Source organism: Rousettus aegyptiacus, unplaced genomic scaffold (assembly GCF_014176215.1).
Source record: "Rousettus aegyptiacus isolate mRouAeg1 unplaced genomic scaffold, mRouAeg1.p scaffold_m13_p_3, whole genome shotgun sequence".
NCBI classification, from domain to species: Eukaryota; Metazoa; Chordata; class Mammalia; order Chiroptera; family Pteropodidae; genus Rousettus; species Rousettus aegyptiacus.
The window spans coordinates 51707916-51722131 of record NW_023416306.1 but is presented as its reverse complement, the minus strand read 5'-3'; positions in this window follow the sequence as shown (position 1 = coordinate 51722131).

Genomic DNA, 14216 nt, shown 5'->3' with positions numbered 1-14216 from the left:
AATAGGATACTTGGTTCTGGAGTTCGATTTGCTTGATTTAATCCCACCTCTATGATTTGTTATTTGTATACCTTGGGCAAATTACTTTGCTTATTTATGCTTATTTTGGAGTCCTCTTTCATAATCTATGTCTCGTAATAATATTAACCTCATTGAGTTGTCATAAGAATTAGGTGAGGTAATCTACGTGATTGCCTAGCAAGCACAGTGCCTTACAAGGATTTACTTTCAGCAAAGAGAAAATTACAAATTCATGCAAGTTACAGCAGCCTTCTTGCCACTGCTGCCTCTTTTGTTATACCAGTGGTCCCTCCAATATTTCCTCACATTCATACAAGTTTATGTCCTGGGCTTCTCCATTATACCCCAGCACCAGTATGGCTACCGTGAGCACACCACCATCCCGTCCTTCTCCTTTTGCCACTCACCAGTGCTTAGAATAGCTGGTTCCATGACATGTTTTCTCCTAATGGCAGCCACACACTGTGCTTGTCAAGGCTGGAAAGAAAGAGATGACAGCACACAATTCAGTCGTCTCTCACTGCTGATTTATTCATGATAACTGACGTTTTCTATTTTTTTCTTATACAAAATATCAGAGAATGTCATTTATAAACAAAAATAAGGAATGCTTGCAATAATATATGCAATATCTTCCTGGTAATTTGTTTCAAAGCATTCCATTATTACTTCCTGAAAACCCCTCTAAGCGGCATCATTTGGTACTGCAAAGAGTTTAGTTAGTTTGGAGGTCAAGAAAGAAAGGAAATAACTTTCTTTCAATATCAAAGCTAATGGTGAGGAACCATGGCAAGGATCCTCTAAAACAATGGATAGTGCCCAAATTCTCTACATGGTACAGTGCTTCATTTTGGAAAGCATTATCATTTCTTTTTCCAACAGATTGCTTTTCTAATTATATTTTGCTTATGTTATTGCCATTACTTTGCACTTTCTGAGAACTCAACAAAGGACGGTGGGGGGTGAGAGGTAACAAAATAACCTAGAGCTGTACTTGATTCACCTTTTAGAAGTCAGAAATCCCAATGTACAATTTCGCTTCTTCAATTTGATGCCCAAACTCAAAAGGAATGCATTTACACCATAATCCTTGGTCTTGTGTTAAATGCAAATTATTCTGGATAGATATTCAAACTTTTTAGTCATTTACATCTTAGAACAAGTTTATGAGATGACTTATTGATGAGAGGGGGTGAGAATGGAGAAGAGAAGCAAATGAGAACTTTAGGAAACTATAAAGAGTGGGAGAAATGCCCCCTTTTTTATTTTAAAGTAATCTATGTTTCTGATTTTTTAAAAAATCAGAAAAGATTTGATGGATGTAAAATGAAAAGTCAGAGACTCCCCAACTTGCCCCACCTTCCCACTTCCCAGAGTTAACTATTCTTTACCACTTTTCTTGGGAAGAGGTTTCACACTCCCTGCGAGCAGCCCCCTAACTCATTGAGGCTAGGTTAGATCTACCTATATTCTAGAGAACTTGTTTACCCCATATCATAGCACTGTCTCCTTTCATGGTGATTGTCTGTTTATTTATTCATCTCCGTAATGGTTGTTACTATGAGATGTACTTCTAAGGATTGTAACAATGCAGGAGGAAAAAAAAACTGCTGGGGTTCCTAAAGCTCAACTTTTCTTAAAGTTACCCTTTCAACTCTTGGATCATAAAGTGTTTTGTTTTTGTTTTTGTTTTTAATATACTTGGAAGTTATTTGTATATTGAAATGTTTTTGAATTCTTTTTATATAACTAAATAGTATTCCTTATATTTCTGGCTACAAAAGCAAGGGTCTGTCTTCCAAATAGTCACATAGCTACATTTTTACAATATAGCCTTACTTGAGACTTTCTGGAGAGTACACACACACACACACACACACACACACACACACACCACTTTCACAGACTCTTTTGCCTCTTTTATGAGTAGGAAAAAGTTTAATTCCACTTATCTGTACCTTGTGCATGACCTAGCATTTGAGTTGTTGGTAGGTAGTAAAGAGAAATACAGATAACATTGTGCTTTAGTCACCACAGATCTCACTTTTATCAATCATATGCCAAGAGGTCCTTTATTCTCAGAACAATTTTTTGACACAAATATTTTATGGCTTGCTCATAAAATGTAAATAATTTGGGGGACATCTACGTGTAAGAACAGTATAGTATACTTTCTAAGGTAGTCTCCAAAGACGGCCAACAGCAACTTTCCCTTCCTCATATATTAATTCCATTATACCCATTGAAAAATTGAATATATTTTTACTCCTCTTGAATTTTGATGGAAACTCTAACTTGTTGTGACCAAGAGAGTGTCATGAAAGTAATATTTGGGATTTCTGAGGTCAGATCTAAAGAAGATAGACAATTCTTGCTTCCTCCACTTAGAAGCCAGCTGCCATGAAAAAGGTTCAAGCCTCTATGTAAGAGCCCACCCTGCTGTGAGAGGTCATAAGGACCATACATTTGAGTGAATCCTAGTAACTATAGTTGACCTCACCTGAAACAAAAGAACCACCTAGCTGAACTTATTCCACTCTCAGAATCAGTAATAAATTGTTGTGGTTTTAAGCCACTAAGTTTTGGAGTAGTTTTTTATGCAGCAATGCATAACTGAAACATTTTCCTTCCCTCATTCATTTTACGTGTGTCACTTCCCACAGGATTCAAAAGAAGAAAGTCAATTACTATACATGTTAATAATAAAAAATACATACAAATTCATAAGTAATGCTCTTTATTGCCAAGACCCAAGTAACTAAAATTAATCTTTCAATTTAAATTAAGTCATCACTATATATATATATATATATATATATATATATATATATATATATATAGCAATCAGCCTTCACATCCATTAGGTTTGGAAGATCCCCTTTCAATATGGTATCTCATTCTTCTAATATAAGGCAGTAGTAAAACCAGAAATGCATGTAATCGAAAGTATATCTATCTATTCATTCATGTTGTTTTATCTGGTCCACATTTTAAAAAATTTATGAGTTTATTTGGATAATGTGAAAAAAAATCAATAGAGTAACCATGATTTATAAAGGTGAAACCTTCATGTCATGAGTATTTCATCAGGGAAACGTGGAAGCCATCAGATTTTATTTGAGCGTATTCCTCAATCTGATGTGATTAATTCATATGTGCACCGACACTCATTATTAATGAAGATGATCACCAGATGCACAGGTGCAAAGGCTATAAAACAAACACCGGTTCCAGGAAGCTACCCAGAGTTTTGGAAGTAGTCTAGGTCAAAGGTGATTAAAGGCCATCGATGAGGAGAGGACAACAAGAAGAGGTCAACTTTTTTTGCATGCTATCAAAGTGAGTCAAATCCCATAGTCTTCAGGAGAATCAGGCTAAACCCTAATGACTGGATCAAATGCCTCTTTCAGAAGCCATTTCAGTGGGGAACTTACTAATCTGTATTCGTCATGACTGTAACTAAATTACCCCAAGTACCCAATTGTCTTTAGGCTCTGCCACTCAGTTCTGAGGGCTGTGGAGACATTAATATATGAGATGGCGAAAGAAAATACACTTTATAGAGAAGAAACAAACGAACCACATTCAAGAGGCTCATAGTCAAGCAATTAGTGATACAACCAGTGGCACAATAAACACCTATCGATCCCCGGTAAAGCAGGAAGCAGCACAAAGAACAAGGTAAATTAGAAGCAGATCAAAAGAGAAGCATATTCAATAAAGAGCTCAGGCAGAATGCTGCCAAGGCCAGCTCAGCACCGAGGTTTCAAATGGCAAAGTCATGAGGGGCTGTTTGACCCAAGCTGTGCACTGCCCTCAATAGAATCTTCAAAGGTGGCCCATGGTGATGTGATTTCATTCTAAAGTTATCGATTTCATTGAAGAAATCTGAAACTTTCCAAGAGTCATTGGGAAGGACACAGAAAGGGTCAGAAGTTAATTTAGCAGCAGGGGCACTCACTGAGACTAACACGTTTCCTTGCAGAGGAAATTAATCATGGATTTGAAGGCAGTCTTTTTATGGCTCTAAAAAAACAAAGTTCATACAGGTGTTTGTGCCTCCATTAGTGAACTACTCAACCTGGAGCTGAAAGCAGTCTGTTTGCATTGACATCAAATCAGCACAAAGCTACATAGTGGGTGGGGAAATAGATATAATTGTGGAAGAAAGGACAAAAGATACAATGAGGCAGTATGTCAGAGAAGAGAAAGCATATATACGCTGTGCATCAGCCTTCTTGATTCTAATTGGCTGTCCCTTGTTGGTGGAGAGAATCGGCTGTTTTCCTTACCTAGGAGACTGACCTCAGAAATCATACGCATTCAAAAGTCAGATATGGATGGCAGAGACATTTAAAAACCTTTCAGCCTGCAAAAATGTCCCTTAGCTTTTCCTTCACTTACTATAAGTCAGGTTATCTGTATGACATACATATGCAAATAAATGTATATACGCATTTATATATTTTATATGGGGAAAATGGAGTCTGTTTTATCCTCTCTTCTATCGCTGGTATCTAGCAAGTAGGTACTCAATAAATTTTTACCAAATGAATAAATGAATAAAGTTCTTGGAAGTCTTCCAGAAATATAGGGCACATTCATATTTTCACTTAAATATTTAGGTTTTCTTCCTTGATTACATAACCAATACATTGTTGTATAGTAGAATGAATCGATTTAGAGCCAGAGTGTACAGGAAAAAAGAAAAAAAAAAACAGCAAAGCACAACCGAAAATAATGAGCTGGGCATATAGGGGATTAGATTTTTTATTTCCAGAGTTTCACTACTTGCTGGGGCCTTGAGAATTTCATTCCTCTGGGTTTTAGTCTCCTCAGCATTAAAGGTAGGAATGGTAGTGAGAGAAGTGCTATTATGTTCAAAGTGCTTTCCAGAGACAATATGCTAAGATTCCATAAAGGTGTATTTTTAGAGCGTGATATGGGACTTCTTAGTAACGTCATGACTTGAAAGAATCATAACATGTGAAAGCTAAGGAATAATTTCAATTCAGAAAATAGAACAGTAAGATCTAATTCGACATCATACCTTCAGGAAGATAAATGATTAAAATATGCAGGATTAATGGTGGTCCCATCATTCTTAAATATTTCTAGTCATGCTTATTTATTTATCTAGAAGCTGATCTGGGATTGGTCAATGAATCGATGTGAATTTGAAAGTTCTGATGACTGTCTGTCTGTCTGTCTCTTTCACATACACACACACACACACACACACACACACACACACACACACCTCAGATCAGGAAAGTTCCCAGGGGCCCCCTTCAAACAATCTTGGAAGTAAAGGCAGCAGCGCATGGTCTCTGAGATGCTTTCTGGTACCATTGCTAGCCCATGAGAATTAAGGAGGGGTATCTCCCTTTCTCTCACCATCTATTCATTCAGGAGAAGTTTATGTTGATTTTACCCTAAAGATAAAGAGATTTTTATGTCTGTTAAGAGCCTCATATTTTGTGGTACGTTTGCCATTCTGTAATCGTCCACGCAGTAAGTAATCTGCTTATTGGAAGATAACTTCTAGCGAATGACTGTTAAAATGGTCTAAATCAAAACAAAGACTAATTTCTTTGACTTTCCTCATTTACCTCACCCTCATCCTTCCATCCTAATTGGTTGCTAAAATGCCTCAAATTGTAAACATGCATGAAAAATGTGCAAAATGTCCTCTAAAAAGTGTTGATGGCCATTTAGAATATGCCATTTTAGACTTATGGCCCATTACAACATTTGGTTCCCCTATAAAAAAAGAATGATCCAGGCTAGATTTTTTTTCCTTCATTAGTAAAATCCATTTTAAGGTCTCCAGGAGGTAAATTATTTTTAGAATTAGTTTTTATTTTATTAGGTTTGCAGAGTATCAAAATTGCACTGAAGCCAGTGGCACTTCACTGAGCTTATTAATATTGATATGATCACTCTGTGTTCTGCCCTGAGTGACACTGCTAACCTTCTGGGATGGCAAGGATTCTTTTTAAAGGGACCACATAATTTTAAAAAATAGATCTTCAGGTCTTTTCTTCTGGTATTTGTGAAAAGGGCAAGTGGAATATCTGCATCCATTCTCTATGATTTAATTCAACGTTTCCGAAGCACCAACTTTGGACTAACACTAAGGTAAGGTGCTGAGACTACCAAAGAACTCTAATATGTGACACTCCCCACCCGCTTCGAGGAGCTCTGTGGATTTAGTAAGGATTTCTCTAGCATCTATTATGTGCCAGGTGCCATGTTGGGAGTTGCAGAAGACTTTATTATTTATTTATTTATTTTTATTTAATTTATTTGTTTTTTTATAATTGTCTATACTTTTCAATTACTGTTGTCATTTAATGTTATATCAGTTTCAAGTGCAGCATAGTGGTTAGGCATTAAACAATTATGATATTGTCTCTATAGTCAAGGGACTTACTAATTAGTACAGAGAATGAAAGAATTCTTTCATTATAAAGAGACCCAGGGGACCAGCAAAGTGAGAGATTATGTCCATGGAGAGAAAGTCTTCAAGAACAGATAGGGAGATGTTGACAATTGACTCAGTTCACATTCTTTCCTAAATACTGGCTAATAAATAAGTCAGCCAATAACCTAAGTCTAATTGGAAAGACAAACATGTAAAGAAATAATTATAACATGGGTTGATATGTGTTATGGGATATATGTCTAAACTATAATGGGAAGATCAATGAATAATTAATTAACGTGCTGCGTGTTCAAGTAATAGGATACTCCTTACATCTTCAAGATGTTATTCTTTCCTGAGTGATTTCTTCAGGAGAATGTAAAAACAATTAAGTGTTTTCACTGGTATAGAAGCCAGCATCAAAGTCAACATTCTCTAGCCTTTTTCGCTTGAATGGTATAGCTCTAATCTACAGCAAAAGGAAAGCTGACTTCCTTGAATTGTGAGTTTCCTTTTCTGCCGTCTGAAGCACTCATCACCCTCCAACCATTGTACATGTTTTACATGATTGTCCCCAGAAACAAGGCCTTCATTAGGCCTCCATGTGAGTGTCACTGCGGTGACATTACACAAAGGGAACTCAAAGTACCCTGTCCCTGAATGAACCGGATATGCAAAGGCAAACAGATGCCAGTAATTATAAAAATCAAAAGAGTGCATCTAGGCTGAAGCTAGGTAAAGAGAACGGCTAAACATGCAGGATACCAGAGTAATGCAGGGCAGCCAGGGGCATGGTCTTTAAGCAATTCTAAATATCCCCCTATCTCCATACCCTAAAGTGGGAGAGGGGATGGAGAAAGGAGAGTGGATGGCTGGACCATCTCCATTTTCCCATTCTTCCCACCTCTCCCTTCGGTGTCCCCCTACTGTTTTTTTTCTAATAGATCCCCAGACCAATCCAATCTGCTCTAGGATAAGAAAACATATGTAGATATATACATCCATATAAAATATAATAAATATTCTCCAAATATTCTTAATTATATCATGTATGTTTCTAAAATGAGCTAAGAAATAACTATCATTGTAGTATGTGAAAAATTTGGCTTTTCGTGACTTTAAACTAGTTTCTACTCTCTCTGATGCAGTTGTGAAGGCCCAACTCAGGGAGGGATTGAACCCTACTGGACTGACTGGTTATTTAGTAGATAGTAAGTGATACTAAAAAATAAGGCACAGTTATAAAAGGAAATGATAAGATAGTAAACTTTCTTTTTTCTTGCAAACATGTAATTTCAGATTTCTCTAATTGAGAAAGTGGAGTGTTTATCTTTGATTTGTTGGAAGGGAGCAAATATTAATATTACAACAGATGCCAAATAGCATAGATTGAAAAGCTCTGACATAAGTTGATATAATATAGATCTCATTTTTATGATGTAATTGTGAATTATGTACTTTATGCATTGGTAATTAGAGTGCTGAACAGATGGGGAAGGTTTAGCTTAAAGTGATATGTCCATTAAAATAACCTGCACTGCCAAGAGTCTATTCATGTTTATGAGTATAGCAAATTTGTTCTATTAAAATATGATTGGAAGATAAGGACTTTTTGTCATTGTGTTGAAGTCATCCATCTAATGATGGGAGAGAAAACCCTCTGTAAATGTCAAATCTACCTATTATCCTCTTTTGCTTTGCAGAGAGTCTTAACTAGGCATTTTGGCTGCTGTGGAAATTCTAATGTTGGCATTTATATCTGTTTTCCCATTATTTAGCCATTACCTAAAGAAAATCAAACTAGGCACCAAATAAAAATAGCAATTTTAACTACTACTTTAAGTGTGTATCTTTTAGTTTATTGTCAAAAGGACAGATGGTAACTACTTTTTAAATATGAATATTATACTTTTCTATTTTCACTAGACATGTCTGCTTTTTTCCCCCACATAGTTTCCCTAACAGGTTTTGATGGCATCTGAGGCTGCTTTTTCTACTCAGTTTTAATCTTTTTTCACTGGGAGGAGAAAATAGAATAGTCCAATTTCCTCATGTGCTCAGTCTGAAGGTAATACCACATCTAAAGTAGCACATTTGAGGGTACAGAGGCAGATCCTCTCAGATGTTGTTGGTGGGGTATAAATGGGTGTGCCCTTCTGAGAGGTAATTTTGCAATATGTATCAGAATCTTTAAACAATTTATTACCAAAAAATCCAATCCTGAGAAACTATCTTATGAAAATAACCACAAAAACATAGGCAAATACATAGAGGCCTGTGTATAGCAAAAAAAACCCAGATAGTTTTATACCTAAAAATTATTATTGCCTTCAATATGCAATAGTTAATAATAGTGATTAGACTAAATATACTATAGAGGACATGGTTAAGAAGATTACGGCATAGTCTCATAAAGAACTGCTTGATAAAAATTTAAATTATATATGTGAAGAAGATGTAATAACATAGGAAAGTGGTTATATTTTAATGTGGAATAAAAATAGGACATTTGAAATCCTAATAAATAAAAATTTAAAAGATACTTAATAATAATAATATTTTTTTTTATATACCAGGTACTCTCTAAGTACTTTACAAGTAAGATACCTTCAAATATGCATGTAACCCACTGAGATAAGTGGTAGTAGAGTTGCCGGAGCTGGGAGGAGCAGGAATTCAAACCCAAGTACTCTGATTTCAGAGAACTCACTTTTAGTTTTTATGTTATATTGCATCTTCAGTAAGATAACTATGTATACATAATACTAAACACACACACAAGGTAATGAAATAAAATATTATGTAGTTTTTCTCGATGAACGATAAAGTCTATTTTCCACTCTGGAATCTGAGGTGGCCTTGTGACTTGCTTTGAAAATAAAATGCATTGGAAGCGACTCTGTGGAAATGACCTTGACAGGCCTTGCAGCTTTCACTTTAACTTTCTTGCACCGTTGCCCTGAAATGGCCGCGTAAGGAAACTGGTCTACCTACCCTGCAGGAGAATGAGAGAGCTTGTAGAGCAGAATGGAGGTGCCCCACCCCACAGCCAGAACCAACTGATAGACGTGCGCATGAGGTCATTGACTTTTCCGTCTCAGCCAATCCAAGAGCAAAATGCAGTCACATGAGTGAGTTCAGATAAAATGTACATAGAAAACACTAAACCAAGACATTAAATCGTGAAAAATAATAGTGAATTGTTGTTCTAATCCACTAAATTTTAAGGTGGTATGTTATATAGCAATAGATAACTTATATTCCCCAAATACTATCAGATATCTCTAAGGGCAATTATGGAAATATGTGTCATATTTCTATTCTTTGTATGAAACTAATAAATTTTCATTATAGAAATTGTTCAACTTTTTTATACTTTAGAACCTGACATTTGACATTCCATTGGAACAAACTGGACAGTTTTCTTGAGTTTGTCAGACTAAGGTGAAAATCTTTCTAAAAGAACCAATCCTCTTGAGACATGGTTAGTATGTCATTTCATGGTCACTGAAAATAAATCTTCCTGAATTGGGCACAGAATGAGCAGCTATTGGGCAGTTAAATGTAGAGATGAGGAATTTGCAGTCTGAGGGACTGAAAAAATTCTGTGAATATTCCTCCCTCCCCCTGCCTGCCCCCCCCCCCCCCCCCAACAACAGTAAGAAGTGCTGAGCCGACTCAGGATAAACACTAAGCTGGGGACCATTTCACATCGGACCATGTCTCTAATACACTGCCCCTGTAACTTTATTGTTGGTGCCAGGCTTCTCTCACATTACAAAGAAGCTGGAGTTCAATTAATACCTGCTTATGCTCCGGCAATTCTGCCTCTCTTTTTGAATCATAGAATATCTGAAATTATAATCAAGGTGTGGCGAGGCAACTGTCAACAATTAAATTAGGAAGTGAGTATTATTTTAGAGAATTGTGAAGAGGATTAAAACATCAAACTGAAAGTGAATTTCCAGCTAAGTGACATTATGTTACCAGTGATCACTTCCTTATCTCAGAAGCTCTCTACTTCCTCGGCTTCCATAAACGTTTCTTAAGACTCTCTGCCTGATTCTCTGGCCATTCTAAGTATATCAAGTGCTCTTCTTTAAATGCTCACCACAGAATTCTGCTCTGTACTTTTACCCTGCACACTAGCTTTGAGTGATGTAATCCATTCCTGTGGTTTTAATTCCAATGACTCCCCAACCTGCATCTTCAGCTCCTGAGTTCCAGAAGCATTACTTAACTGTTTGTTTTCATCTGAACCTTTCCCAAGTACCACAATGTTAGCATGATCAAACAATTTTTTTTTTTAATCCTCGATCCTCTTCTTTATTTCCAACCAGCTTATTTCCAGTCTTTTACTGGCACTTTTAATTAAATGTTGTTCATTTTACCCCTTAATATTTTTGAGAATAGCCTACAGGAAAAGTCTGTTCCCTGTAGCATGGCACACATGGTACACATGGTCTGGCTGCTGCATGTCCATTGGCTCTGCTCTTATGCTCTGAGCTGTGGTTATAGCCAGTGAACTTTAGACTGGAGTGTGCTCTCACACCTTCCTGCCTTGGTTTGTCTAGTAACACCTCTGCAGAATCTTCTTCCTTTTTGCCTTTCTCCAGCTAATAATTTCTCATCTTATAAAACTCAGGGCAAAAGGACTTCTCTGAGGAGGCTCCTCTGACCTCTGTTTCCTGCACTTGTGTGGATTAAGTGCAGCTCTGCCCAGTGTGCTATGCATATCTCTATCATTGGGCAGAGATTATATTTCATTGAAGTAACTCTATTACAGGATATAATTAATACTTGGCTGTCTGTGGAATGAGTGAATGTGTAATAGCCGATCCACAGGTGAGGGATCACTCTGGAAGGCAGGGGAGAAAAGTATTGTCTCAGTGTGAGTGTACTAGGTGAGATAGAAAAATCATAAAAAGTTCAAATATAAGACTGAGCGACTGGTGATGACCAAGTATGAGGCTGGTCTTACTATATAGCATCAGTTAAGTAATCAGGCTCAGTCCAATCTTGTATGCTTTGCCAAACAAACACATGACTATAATTTTGCTAGTCACATTCCCAGATATAACAAAAGGATTCTCCCTTAGCCACTGGTCATAGGGTCTGACATCTTACTCCTTGAAACTTGCCGATCTTGTAATCACCATGGTAATTACTACCATTAGTACCACTTACCACACACTCTCATCACTGCACACTAATAGAACCATCTCTCCTCTAGGCTCTGACACTAGTCACTCAAATCTGAGGAAACCTGCTGGTCTCCACTCTCCCTCAGATTACAAGAGATCCCCAGGTTTACCTTCTGAGCATTCTGGGAGTGATTATTTGTCCAGCTTTCATTGACTTGAATAAACCAGAAAAATCTGCAGGTAAAACTGCTTCTTAAAAGCATGCTAGACCATTTAATCTATGCTATTTGCATTTTTTACTTTAGCAAACTTCCCCCTTCTGCCATGGCTGAGGCAAGAGCCACTCAAAATCCTGAGGTTATTTTCTCTCCACTGTATGTGCCATACCATGACCACATGTACCAACCATAACGAGAGTACATGTTTGCAGAATGGATCTGTGTCTAGGATATAGCTCCATTCTTTCTGCCAAGCCATTTACACAGATTAAAACATCAAGCCATCAGTCTACACTGCCTAGGAAGCTAAGATTTGCAAAGCACTAAAATAGGTAGTAGAGGATATGAATACAAATAAACAAAGTATATGATTTTGATGAAGCTAGAATCTTCTCAAGGTAAAGAACATATAAAATATATAGTAAATAACACTGTTAAACGTGATAAATTTCTGGAGAATTTATGGGTCAGGCCTTTACCCATGACACTTTTAAATTAATCCTCATAACCATTCGATGAGGTAAAGCACTACTAGACTAGAATGATAGGTGAGGAAATCAGGAATCAGAGGTGAGAAGTAACCCTCCCAACACCATATGGCCAGTATGAATCACAGCTGGAACTCAGGCCTACACCATGATTTAATCATTATTATATTTTCTTTTCCTCCTGGAGCCAGAGAAATTTGGAAAAAGATGTAATTGCTGTGGGTTTGAGTGCTCAGGCAAATCCTCACAAAGGATGTGAAATAACAACTATGTCTTAAGGATTGCCAGGATTTAGAGAAATAGAAAAAAACATAAGGATGTTTGGGGCAACAAATTATCTTTAATAAGATCCTTTTGTAAAACAAAGGATAGATATGAAGCTAAGGATTCCTTGGTAATTTTGTGAGCCCTAAGAATTCCCTCTTTCGAAATAACAACATTCATTCAACTTGTAGCCCAACTAACTTGCGTGTGCATATTCTTCTCTCCGCAGCAACTCTGAAGGCCATAAACTGAAGGGAAATTTGCAACCCTCTCTTTTGCAATCTGAGCCTGTGAATTTGATATGCCCCCTAACACTGGACAGGGCTGAAAATAAAGGTCTCAGATAGCCATTGCGTGCAGTTTATGCAATACAAAAATGAAATCCTCTTGAAATAATACCAACTGAAGAAACCAGTCATTAAATATAGATACTTCTTCCCTGATCAACAATGGAAACATTGAACTGTGAGAGGTCTTTGCCAATGTGATTTAAATGTTGACTGATTGAGAAGAAACTAACATTTAGCATATGAGAATTTTTCTATCACTGAGAAGGTCTGAAAGAGTCAGTAGTATTTGAGCTACACTTTTGTTTGCTTGGTGAAATGTCTTTCCGGGTACACCTTGGCAGCGAATCTGAATTTCCTCCCAAAACAGGTTAGAGTCAAACCAACTCTACCACAAATAACTATATTCTGGGTAGCAGGAGAGAAAGTCGAGTGATTAGAGAATCAAACAATTGAAGATCTCTCCTGGCCTAGGCCTTTGTCTCACAAGGAACTGAGGTTCCCTCCATAAACAGATTCCCTTCATGTATTTAAAAACATTTGCTCCAATTACCAATCTTTACTTCAATAAATAATTTCAATTAAATTTTAGACCAATGAATGTGGCTGTCCTTTATTCCCTGTTTAGAAAAATGGGAAATCAAAACCCTGAACCAAAAATATTGTATTTGACTTCAGCCTCAACCCTGGTGACACTTGAACTCTGCCTTCATCAATAACCTCTACTTCTGCATCCTAAGACTTCTTATCTTTTTTTATGTATAGAGTCACCAAGAGGCAAAGCTACAGATATCTGTCCTCTCAAGTGTCTGTATGAAGTCAAATCATGATATATGTGTCATAGTGCTCTTCCCTACCACCACAAGTCCACTCTGCTTTCTCTCAGCTCAATTATTGATGTAAAACAGGCAAGTACATGCACACACGATTTTCCGAACCACACTTAAGAGCAACTCCCTGTGTAAACACGCATAAAACACAGAATTGACTTAAATGAGATAAACCATATTGAACACATCCTGCTAATGAAGCATAGTCTTTCCAGAACTTTGAGAAATAACACATTCGAATCTAACAGTAAATTCAAAGCTGTATTGCATTCACCTGTAGCCTAATAGTTGCCAATATTATAATCTACTAGTTAGTAAAGGGTTGACAGTCTTATAAAATTTTGTCTCTCTACCGAGGCTCTACTTCTAGAGGTACAGACTTGGCAATCAGAATTGAACCACCTGAATTTCCTTAAAGGGCAGAAATACATCGAACTTAACTTTCAAGATATTTGTGTCTTAAAGGAAAATTAAAATCTATGGGCTAATCCCCATTTGAGTCCACTAGGTATTCAAGTTTGTATGTTGGCAATTCAT